Source organism: Neopelma chrysocephalum, unplaced genomic scaffold, assembly GCF_003984885.1.
Source record: "Neopelma chrysocephalum unplaced genomic scaffold, ASM398488v2 Primary Assembly neopelma1_23, whole genome shotgun sequence".
NCBI lineage: Eukaryota > Metazoa > Chordata > Aves > Passeriformes > Pipridae > Neopelma > Neopelma chrysocephalum.
The window spans coordinates 18450919-18462973 of NW_020897691.1; the positions used below are offsets into that span (position 1 = coordinate 18450919).

The 12055-nt window shown below is 42.7% G+C and overlaps 1 long non-coding RNA gene across 2 annotated transcripts; it reads right to left on the reverse strand.

Annotated features, from left to right (window-relative positions):
- Positions 1–3688: 3688 nt before the first annotated feature.
- Positions 3689–10839, reverse strand: LOC113970232. Of its 2 annotated transcripts, XR_003535086.1 has the most exons (4): positions 9992–10839; positions 8353–8447; positions 7303–7651; positions 3689–4084 (listed from the first exon to the last, which is right to left on the reverse strand). It is a non-coding gene; the product is annotated as an uncharacterized LOC113970232 (long non-coding RNA). The 2 variants fall into 2 exon arrangements; XR_003535084.1 differs by lacking the exon at positions 8353–8447.
- Between the last annotated feature and the right edge of the window lie 1216 nt (positions 10840–12055).

Genomic DNA, 12055 nt, shown 5'->3' on the forward strand with positions numbered 1-12055 from the left:
CAGAGATGAGTGCATTCTGTGTTCCATCAGGTGTAGTGTTTCACAGCTAGGGCACCAAAGCCTGTCATTTCTGATATTTCTATCCTGACACTTAAAAAGCAGAAGTTCAAGAAATGAATTAAAAAGAACAGCTTAGGAGAGATAATTGATAATTAGGTTATTGTCTTTATTTATTCTTTTTAATTTGTAGGAAATTGATATACATGTTCTCAGTGGTTTGCATAAGTCATTTCATTTCTGTCTTTCATTGTCCCTGAATAAACTGGAAAACACCATCTGATCCCTACTTCTGGGTGCCTATGGTATGACTAAAAGTTGATGATATTTTCAGTGTAAGCTTCCCTTCCTCTCTTCCTTTCCTCTCTACCCAACAAAAAAGTCTGAACACTGCACACTTTCTATACCTCTGGCTCCCAGGCAGCATTTGGAATAGTAGAAGCACTGGAAAGCATGGAAGCCAAATAATACTAGCAGGGCAAACAGAATGTAATTGCTTATGTGTGCTGGTTATATCCTGAAACAAATTGTTTCCTAATGCTGAGGTCAGACAGGGTTTAATTAGGAGAAATACAATTGGTGTAAAATTTTGCAGCAGGCTGCTTGTTTGGTGTCATGCCAAGTCAACATCAAGCCTTTCCAAATGGAAATTTTCATTAGAGGCCATTGGCAGCCTGGTTAGGCTAGGCTTCAACTTTTTCGAGTCTCCTGGTAACATGAACCTGAAACAGCATATCTTCCTAGTAACAGGCTGTCCCATGTTGCACACATGTCCCTGTTCTCACATACGCACACAGCTTCTACATATGCAGTAACATGTGTGCGGCTACTTTCTTCTGGCCTGAAGCTGTCAAGATCTGCATGCTGATAGGACTTATCTTTAGCTTTAAGACTGTGGATAATGACATTTTTTTTCTTATTGCTTTCATATCAAATATAGAGAAAGAAGCCTTTGAACCTCAGCAGAGTAAGGGAAATTTCTAAGCCTTTTTTGTTGAGTTGTGAGTCTTTTTTTGCTCTCTGTACCATTCATTGCAAGGTTCTCAAAGATCCTTACTGATGCTCAAAGCACTGATTCTGCTCTTTACACTGATTAACACAGCCTCAGTGCTTGTGCTGCCAAGGTTAAGGTTGTATCAGCATTTCCTCTACAGACCCTTCTGTTCAAGAGAAAAATGTTTAACTTGAATGAGAAAATTTGCCTCAGGGTGCAAATTTTTTTTCCCTTCCCCTAATGTTGTGAGTTAAGCTGATGCTTACAAAACCAAGGGATGGGCATTCTGGCTTATAGCGAGTAGGCACTGAAGGCTTAGCATACCTCAGTGACAGTTTGTGTCTTTTCTTCTTATGCCCATCCTGACATGGAGAACATTAATGAACAGACCACAAAGGAAGTGGGACCTGATGTGTGCCAAATCTTGTGGGCTTTAAAGTTGAGCTACCAGAGATATTTACTCCAGAAAGTGCTGTCAGCAAAAGGCAGGAGCAGTGGAGGATTTGTGGCCACTGTGAAAGCTGGCTCTTATGGCAGGTGAGCTGGCAGAGAACAGCTTGTAAGCCAAACTGACCCTGCAAATAAGACAAGCCAGGTTATAGGAGGGAGAAAATGCTGGGAAGAAAGTGGCAGAGACCCAAGTAGATAGTCATTGCACAGCAATTTTTTAAAGTAAACAGAAGCCTTTTCATTTCAATATCTCTCTGCCCTGGTTCAGACTATATCTGAATCAGCATTTACAGAATGCTCCACCTCCTCCCTGAAGGTGACATTTTCTCTTCTCTCTGTTTTTTTTAACCAGTGGTCAGTGCCTCATTTTTCTCTCCCCCTTCTGCTCTCAGTATCTTTTGACAGAGCAGCATAGTCCCTTTCCCTTCCCTTATCTGCAGGCCAGCTGAGGGGCACTGCTGCCTCTGTCCTCCTTCACCACTGCACCAATCCTACTGTATTTGTCTTTTGTATGAATCCTTATTCCTGGCCTGCTGTATCTACCTAGCTGCTGTTCATGTGCACAGCTCATAGCAGCAATGATAGTTAACAGTATTCGCTGTGGGTAGGTATGTGTAGGGAAAGAAAATAGAAAACTAGTTTTGTTGCTGTTCCTAATCTCTGCCCACATGCTCCTGTTAAGGTGCAGTCTTTACAGGAGGAGCAAAAAAGGGCCATGCAGAACAAAAATGTGGGAATATCCACTGCACACACATGGTCTTCCACACAAGAGTGCCTTGAAATATTTGTGTTGTGAAATCTATCAAAAATCTTTGGATAGAGATTTGGAGCTTGACCAGATTCTGTGGAGTTTAGGGAGGAAAATAAGATTTTATATAGAATGCTTTTCTTTTTTTTTTCCCCCAAGAGCAATTAGCAAAGGATTTTGATATGACTAAATGGAGATTTCACATGTTTCTGTATCTGTCTTTTCTTTGCTTCTAGGGTGCAAATTTAGGGCATGTCTCACAGTGCCAACAGACTCTTAGTTTTTTCCCCAATCAGAGGCACTGATATCTCATACTGGCACAGATTTTACAGTTTCAAGTCCGTGGCTGGGGGGACACAGCCAGGTTAAAACTGAGATGTGAATGGTGGCCTGTGCTTTGGCAGACCAGAGCTGCTGTGTGGCCCTAGGAAAACTGCTACACGTCAACTCAAAGATCACCTTCACAAACACCCTGATAACCCATACGCTTCCCACTCCCATAAAAGTCCACCGCCCTTTAACTCTTCTGGGGCTGACTGGCTACTTGATTTCCCCTTGGCAAAGGGAAGGCAGCATCACTTTTTCCTTCACAAAGAAATAAATGAACAGCAAGGTAGAAGAGGGCAGCATCTTGACTATCTTTTCTTGAGGTATTATCAATTTGGAGTTTAGAGTTTCTCATTTTATTAAACACATTTTCATGCATTGTGTGACTATGAATGTATGTATTGGGTTCTGGTACTGGCACTGCAGCAAAGCATCAGGTGGTGAGGTGGGGGTTGAAGGATTAAATATAGTTTCTGCAGTGTGATCATCTCTTCTCTGTTTTTAAAACCTCCAGCCTTTTTCTGAATTACCCCGTGGGTAGCTTAGTAACAGATATGATGGCCCATTCTTTAGTGCACTTAAAAAAACTCTAGAAAATATACTGCCATTCTAGAAAGAAATAAACAAAACTAATGAGCTGAAGGTGTTGTCATGGAAGTGTTACTTACAAGCATGGAAGGGGCAGCTGCCCTTCTGAGCTCTGCTGAACAGCCAGAGCATAAAGCAGCGCTCTCTGTCACGTACAGCCAGGAGGCTGCAGGCTCTGTAAACGCTGTTTGTACAGATGACGAGTCCCCTGCCGAAGCGGGTGATCAGTGGACCGGGGTCAGAGACATTAACACGCTCAAAGACACGATGCTGGATGATCACTTGTACCGGCCATTGCCATGCAGAAGGCACATTAGGGGGAAGCTTGGCAGAGCTGGGTAACACTGAGCCTCTCTATTTGCATGCAGCACAGGAAAGCAAGAAGTGCTCGTCTCCTGTTTAAAGGCAGCTACTGCTGCTTCACTGGGAGCTCTGGCCTTTTCAGTGGGGAACCCAGGAGACAGGCTGTCAAAACAGAAGTCTGTTGTTCTAACTACCAAGCTCACAAAGCAGGGATAATGAAAATAAATAAATAAATAAATAAATAAATAAATAAATAAATAAATAAATAAATAAATAAATTTTAAAAGGCTCAGATCAGTCAAACCAAAGAGAGTTGTTGTTTCTTGGTTGACTTATTTTTTCCTTTTCTGAAGTTATTTGGTTATTTTGAGTTGGTTGGATACAGAAGCATGAAGTGTGGAGTTCACTCAAGACACTGAAGATAAATTCATAGTTCAGTTTTGCAAAAACACAAACAAATAAAAGTTGACTTACACAGTGGAGGTTTTATATTTCCTCATTGTATTTCCTCTACTTTGTACAAATCTTCCTTGAAATCTCTGTAGTAATTCTTACTGTGTGATGCCTGCTGTGCAGGGCAGAACTGATCGACTGCAGGGAATCCTTCCATTTTCATCTGTTATTTTCAATCGTGTCAAATTCCTTCTCTTTAGTAATCCCCCTCATTCCCTTAGGAGCTGAAAGAAGATTTAATTGTTAAATTTGCATAGTAATTCAGCAAACAAACTCTCCAGTCTAGTGTAGATCTTTAGCTGTTGCAGGCTTAATTTTATTTATACATCACTCACTTGCCTATGCTCAGTCATGATGGCATTTCATACTCAGGAGGCTGATGTAGACAAATTATTGGGGAACTGTCCATGCCGGGGCTTTTTCTTTTAGGACTACTCTTTCATAATGTAGCTTATTGCAAGATTTTTTTGAGAATGGGGCTTTGCAGGTGGATTGTGTTTGCCTGTTCTCCACAACTATCCATGTCATAAAATAATCCCGCCATAAGTGGCTTCTGTCTGGTAGACCAGTTGTAGCAATTCTGAATATGAAAAATAGCTTAAATCCTACTTAGTGAAATGAAACACAGTAAATACAAAAATACCTTCACTGTTGCTGGATTACAACAAAAGAGTTTGATTTTAAATATGATTTGCAAGTGTGGAGATTTGCAAGGTTTCTGCAGGACATGGGAAAGGTGGAACATTGTTAGAGTGAACAGAAAACTCCAGGTTTCTAAATGCAGTCCACAATACCTCATCTAGAGACTTTTAAAATCATGACACAGGCAGTTGTATTACTAGGCTCAGCTGTCCAGAGATGTGGTGACACAATTCAGTGGTGCAGCTTTAATATTTAATATTTTGATGCTAAAACTGTCCAGAATTCCCTTTGCATCTCTACCCTGCTCTACTGAATCTGTTCCCTGTGACAAACCATCTTGACAATCTACAGGCTCAATAACAAAGAGGAAACTCCACAGTTGGGAGGAAGAGGTGTTGTATCTGAGAGGTAGTAGCCTGGCTGAAGGTGGTCACAAACTGAACAATTGCAAGTGTCCTTTCCCCATGAAATTGAAGAGGTTGTGCAGCATCCAACCTTTGAAGTTTCGAAGACCCAACCAGATGAAGCCCTGAGCAGCTTGGTCTGAACTCATTGCAGACTTAACTTGGCTACTGGGGGCTACTTTACTTTAAACAGTTTATTCAGAGATGTATTTCAGCAGTGCATTAAAAAGCATGTATTTTGCTTCAGTAGGAAGCTCCCAGTGCTTCACATCCAGCACATTCTCCACATTCTAGAGTTTTGGAAGAAGTCAGCCAAGCAGAGAAGACTCCAGGTGACATCCACAGACCTGCTTACTCAGAAATAAGCACAGAAATTCAGAAAAGTAACACAGCCTGCTCCATTAGCTCTGCTTAGAGCTGCAAGCACAGCTGAGCTGGCTGTGATAAGACCTTCATTGTTCCTCCTCCCACTCGCCAAGATTGGGCTGCATCTGCCTCTAAGCACTGACGATGTCTGTCCCCTTTTTTAGTTCAGACAAAGCCTGAATTAAACAACAGGCAAATGCCTCTGTCTATCAGAGATCTTTGCTGATCTCCACTGAAGAGAGTCCTGATAAAGTATATCCCACAGAAGATACTTGCTGACTTCCCTTTTGAAGTGAAGAATAAATTGCTTGCAGCAAATAATGTATTGCATGGATGGAGTCAACACTTCCTTCTAGTAATATATACCATCAAATATCTGAATTAATTAATTATTACTTTTGCATGAGACACAAACCCCATGTGTCACCTCTAAAATGTACTTTGAGTGTTAAATCCAGCTCACACAGAAGTTGTTAGGTATGACTGACTCTATGGTACTGTCCATTTTCAGTTCCAAGGCTACTCAGCCATTTTTGCTAGGAACAGTTGGACATACCTATTTCAGGCTGTGTAAGAAAAATGTGTGCTTGTCATTCTGAAACTTATGCTTCATGAACATCCATGCCTTTAACTGATAAAGGAAATGTTGCAGAAATAGGTTTGAAGAAGTAACACTGCAGCTTAATATCCATAAAATATTCCAGGGAAATCCTCCTAAGGGAAAAAAATCTTAAATGTTCCTTGACTCACCCCCTCAAAATCTACGATATCATGTTGCTGCTTGTGATATACTAAAATTATCATCTTAAGGCAGCCCTGCTATAATGAAGTGATGTTGGGTAGTACCAGTCTGGTATCTCTCCTACAGCTGGTTATGTTTTCAGAGGGCTTACAGAAATTCAACTGCTCTGAGTAACTTAAAAGTAATACCTGAAACATGTGCCTTGAGATAGTTGTGGGAATCTTAGTTTTGGACTGTGACAACTTCCCCAAACTTAACTTTCCTCCAGCCTTACACCTGAACATTTTTTGTGTTGTTGCTGCTGGCACAGGAGAGGTATACACTTCTGTATTGACCTTCTAAACCATCTCACTGTGTATCTTTTACTCCCACTGTCAAAGAAAACAACAGTTTAGCTGCTTTCTCAATGTCAACTGTCTGCACCGAGTTTATCATACTGAACTGTGTAACTACATTTATGCATTAAACAGTAGTCAGGAGATATGTGAGTCCCCACTTAGCCTTGGAACATGTTGATACTATCTGCAAGGCAAGCCATTCCCCAGGAGTTATGAAATCAAACAGGGGATTTAATCGATGAATGATTTGTTGTCTCAGATTCTTGTTCCCAAGGAAGAAGAAAAATAAAGAGTAGTTTTCCTTGGGATATGAGTATACATGAGCTTAACAAGGCAGTTGTGAATGAGAGCATTTCATCCCACTTGGGCAGTATTCTTGGGATTATGAGGAAACTTAACTTCTTTGGATGTCTGAGGAATCATTTGCATGCACCATGACACAGAAATAGGTGGGATCTTGCAAGTGATACAACACAGAATTCCACATCTTTTTCTCATAAAAGCCACATTAAATTATCAGCCTAGTGCTTTCCCAGTATATTGTCTCACTGATCTTGAACGAGCCATCCTGGTGTTGGGGGAACAGTTATCTGGGTGATAATCAGTGCTGAGACCTCAGAGCAGCTCAAAGAAATCTGAGAGCTATATAAACATTCAGCTGAAATTCCTTTACACAGGCAATTTTCCCTCCACTAGTCTTCTGAACTCCAAAAGAAGCATAAGCCCTGACTCAGGCAATGTGGAGTGTTTGCTCTGGCACCCAAGCCAGCAGATGTGACTACTTGGCATCCTTTCCCGAGACTTGAACCTCATGGTATGTCTATGCCAAATGTACCCACATTATGCAAGAGTAATGGAAATTCGCCAGGCAGAGCAATGCTATGTTTTCCCAGATAAATGTTGCTCAGTTTAATTTTGAGGAACTGCCTGATAAAAGCCTCAGTGATTACCTTGTTTGCCTAACTGTCTTCATTCTGTGAGATCCAGCACTGTTACTGGAACAGAGAATACATGAAAAACATGAGGGAACAAGTGCATCAGAGGAGCAAAAGAGGCCAAGCAAATCTCCTGGTGAAAGGTGAAGCATGCACCTGAGAAAAAGGGTTTCTTTCCTCGTTGGAAGATAAGTTGACTGCACGGAAGGACCACTAAGAATAGTTTGTCATCTGACGTGGTTCAAGTGACTCAAGCTGCACAGTCACAGTGAGCTGTTCATTTCAGTTTATCTTTTTCTCCAATTCCAGGCAAAGCTCACCGTGGAAAAATGCTGGGATGAAGGTCATTTGCCGTTGGCAGCACCTGGAAGGTGAGACAGAAATGTAAACAACTCATGCTGCACAACATCTGCAGAATATAAGGAAGTAGAAAATGAAACATAATGGAATGAAAATGTGCATAGGATTAGCCAACTGAAAGATATGCATTAAAATATAAAGTTATTCTGATTATCACCACCCTGCCCTTCATTTGAACCAACTACTATTTGCCTACAGCTATTGCACCAGGGCAAGATTTTTTATTTCATATTTAGTTCACATAAAAATACAGTCCTGTTTCTGGCTGTGGTCTTGCTAACATAACTCCTAAAAACGGTAAGTGTGATTTGTTATCTTCCACAGCCAAAGGCACTTGCCACAACCTGACTCAATTATATTCAACATGCTTGTGACATTCATAAACAGGGCAGCCCAAATCAAGCAAAGAGTCAGGGATATGTGCTGTGCAGGTAGCTATGATTCAGCTCTGAAGTTGAGGAAAGCCGTAAATATCCCATGGAGCCTCTCTCAGGTGTAACAAACCTACTGTCACCCAACCACCGCCTGATAAAATGGCTGGACTATGCAATGCCTTTTGTTGCCAGATCCTTCACTCTAGAGCAGAACAATGCTATTGAAATTGGAGGAACACCTCAAATAGCAGCAGGGGATTGCTGTTACACTATTAGTGCAATTTGCTTCAGCAAACAGCCAGAAGTAGTCGTTTCTTCTCAAGTTACTTACACGGCAGTAATCAAGTTTTGTTAACAAATTTCAGCCATGAAGGAAATCCAAAAGTAACTGACTTCTAACCCTGGACTTCACCTTCAGAAGAAGAACTGGGGAAGAGACATAGTGAATCGCAGGGCTCCTGCTATTTATTATGCAAAGGCAAATGGAAAATGGAATCATTTTCACAGCATTTTGAAAGGCTATTTACAAACTGTTGGCCTGGAAGGAAAATTCTGGAAACCATTCACTGTAGATGTCTTATCTAACCACCTGCCTGACATTCAACAAGCCTATCCTGCAGGGATAGGAGCAAGGTGCTAATGTTCTCCAAAGTCCCACACAAACCAGAGTTAATGGCTGGGTGGATAGATCCCAATGAATAACTTAGTCAATTAAAATGTCCTTTATTGATCTGCAGACATTGTTGTGAGTTTCTCAGTTATTCATTTCAAATTATTGTCTGAGTTATTTGTTGTCCACAGCAATTCACTGCAGAACTAGTCAAAATAATGTTGAAACTCAGATTACCAGACAGAGAGCAGATACTTCTTTTCCTTGATTAGCTAAATGAGACATTTTGCATCAAGTTTCTGCTTCAATATTTAGATTTTTGAAAGAGAAAATAGCCTTGTGAAAATACTGTTTAATATTTACTTAAATGCTGCTGTTTCAATAGCTGGTAGTAAATTCATTCAATAGATTATTTGTGAAAGTGGGCAGAAAAAACATGAATAATCAAACAAACTATTTAAATCATTAAACACAGCTTTATCTGAGGGTTAAGTAATGTTTGCCTACTTGCAAAGACAGTTGCCAGTTGTCTGCAGCACATTGTATAGGACATACCTTCAAATTCAAACTAAGAGAGTAGTTTACAGATACAAGCTAAAAATAATTCTGCTAGTTCTTTCACAGAAATTAAAAAAATAAAAAAAATTAAAAAAGAAATTTTGAACAGAACAACTTAAGTTACCTTAACCATTTTGATTTGCAAAAAACAGAGGCCCAGCTACACATACAAATTAGAAACGGTATAGTATCGAATGCCTTGGCCACACTCATCAGGAACAGAAGATCTCTGCTCCTAGCTCCCCTAATGGGCTGAGTTGCTTGTTAATCCTTTATAAATGTTCCCCAGAAAAAAATCAGTTGTGCCAAGCTACTAAGAATTCTGTCAGCATGTAACAAGAACAAAATCTTATGCATAATAAAAGAATATTGAAAATACATGTATAGTCTTTGGCTGCTCTATATTGGCTGTTCAGCAGTTCAGTTGGTGTATTAAAATGTATTTTAAAACATTATTTTGGTTAAATCCAATCCCTACTTAACACTTATAAACAATTTAAGAGAATTAAGGTATTTCATATACTAGTTGTTATCCTTCCTGCTGAATGGATAAACACATTCCACAGAAGGGAAATTACAAAGATGTAAATTATGCTGGGTGACAGGGATATGGAGTTAGGCAACATTCATGCTTCATTTTGCTAATGGATTGGATTACAACCCTTCTCCTTAGTGAGAAGCACAGGGATGAAGAAGATGCACACAGTCTTTGCTTTTTTGCTGTAGTCCAACAGGATGCTTTGTAAGTTATTCTTACCAAGTGTCAAAATGAGTTTAAGTGACAGATTATGTATTTGCTTACCTACATTTAACATTGGCATCTCTCCATTCACTCACACTAGGGTAAATAAACCGAGGCTCTGGCTCTATATTCCCCCTTGTTTGATCTCACTCTAGATCAGTGATGCCAAACCACCAGCACTGGCAAACAGAGATCTGGGCTGGCACCAATAACAATGAGCAAACAACACTTTCAAAACATGTTTGATGCCAGATAGCAAAGAGCACCCTCCCTATTTCAGGAGCTCATTGACAGAAAGGCTTTCTGCTCTGAAATCCACAACTCTCTCCCACATGTGGCTGGAAGGGCCAATATGCCATTTTTTTCTGCAGCCCCCAAAAAAGAAATCCACTGTATTTATCCCAAACAGTGACACATAGGTGGTTCCTGTTAATCCAGTTAATCCAAACCTCTGTTTAAGCATGAACAAACCTAGCTTAGGAAGACACAAGAAGCACAAATGAAACAGCTAAAATTTTCATGTCAACTGGCATTTCAAACCTTTCAGCTTTTACTAGACATCTTCAGGTTTAGTGGTGGACTTGGCAGTCCTGGGTTAATGGTTGGACTTGATGATCTTAGAGGTCTTTTCCAACCTAAACGAGTCTATGTTTCTATCCCACTCTGATGCAACGTTACACTCCAGCACGTGCTACGACTACACCTCTAGTGCCTGATGCACCTATATCATGTGCCTGGTGTTCCTGGAGGGAATGGTCCAGTCCGGCTGCCCTTACTGAGCACAACCACGGGCCACGTTACACTGGCTGGGGACAGGGTTAGTCAAGTCGTTTCTTCTTAAATTACGCCAGTCCCCTCTTCCCACCCGAAGGGCTTCAATACGCAGTGGGGGCCGAGAGCGACGGGGACATTGGATTACCCGCAGGGTCAAAACACAGAATGGGCTTCATCCACCTCAGCACCGTAAAGCAGCCGGCACGGCGGGTCTCTGGGCTGGGAGGTGAGCGTTCACTCACCGCTACTCGCAGCCACACACGAGCCCGCACGAACGCCCAAACCTCTGCCCGTACCCACACCAACACAAGCACCTCCTGCACCACCCACACCCTTTCCAGGCCGGCCCCAGCCCGGCACGGGAACCGCATCCCGCTCGCTCGCCGGCCGCCGCCCGCCCGGCCGCGCCGCGTCAGCCCCACCAGAGGGCGGCACGACCCCGCGTTCGGGCAGGCGGGCAGGAGGCGCGGCCCTGCCGCCGCCGTGCCCCGGCCCCCCCGGGCACTGCCCACACACACCGGCCTGGCTCCCGCCCCGCCGCCGCGGGCGAGGAACCTCCTACCGACCCGGCCCCCGCGGCCTCGCCCCCTGCAGCCCTCCCCGCCCGTCGCCTCCCTCCCGTCGCCTCCCTTCCGCTTCCAAAGAGCCCCCAGCGGCCCTCGGAGGGCGGGCGGATGGCCCTGCGCAGTGTTTTGGGGCAGAACTGGGGCTGTGCGGTGCTGGGCTGTACGCGCAACAGGGACGGCGTGCACTGTGCTGGACAACGTGTGCCCATCCCGCCGCCGCAGTTCGGGCTGTGCAGAGCGGTACTCCCTGTTAAACTCCAGATTAAGAAGAGTTTAGTGGCCGGGAGGTGACCTCCGCTTCCATTGAGGGAACTCCTGTATCAGAGAGTTTTCTGTGTGGTAGCCCACCTCTCTGCTTTTTGGGCAATGCTGTCATCTTACTGTATATGGCAGTTAGTGACTGCTGTCGGGGTGCACTGCCGGAAAAAAATAGCTGTAAATGTGGATAATCTGAGCTGATCCTTTCAAAGTTCACACCGCATGAAGCTGCAGAGCAAAGCCAGGCAGATGGGAGCGGGATGTTTCGTGAATCAACAGGCTGTTGCAGAATAAGAAGGGGGGAAAGTGATCCCCTCAAGACAGATGTCACTGCCAGACCATATTGGTAAAATTGCAAGTTACAAATTCAACTGAAGCCAGAGAATTTGCCAAAAAAAAAAAAAAAAAAAAAAAAAAGAAAACGGACAGAAAACAGATGCAAAACAGCAACAAAATGCCAGAATAAAATGAGTCAGGCCAGCACTGGAACACACTGCAATCCCTCACCATTCAGGATGATTTAAAT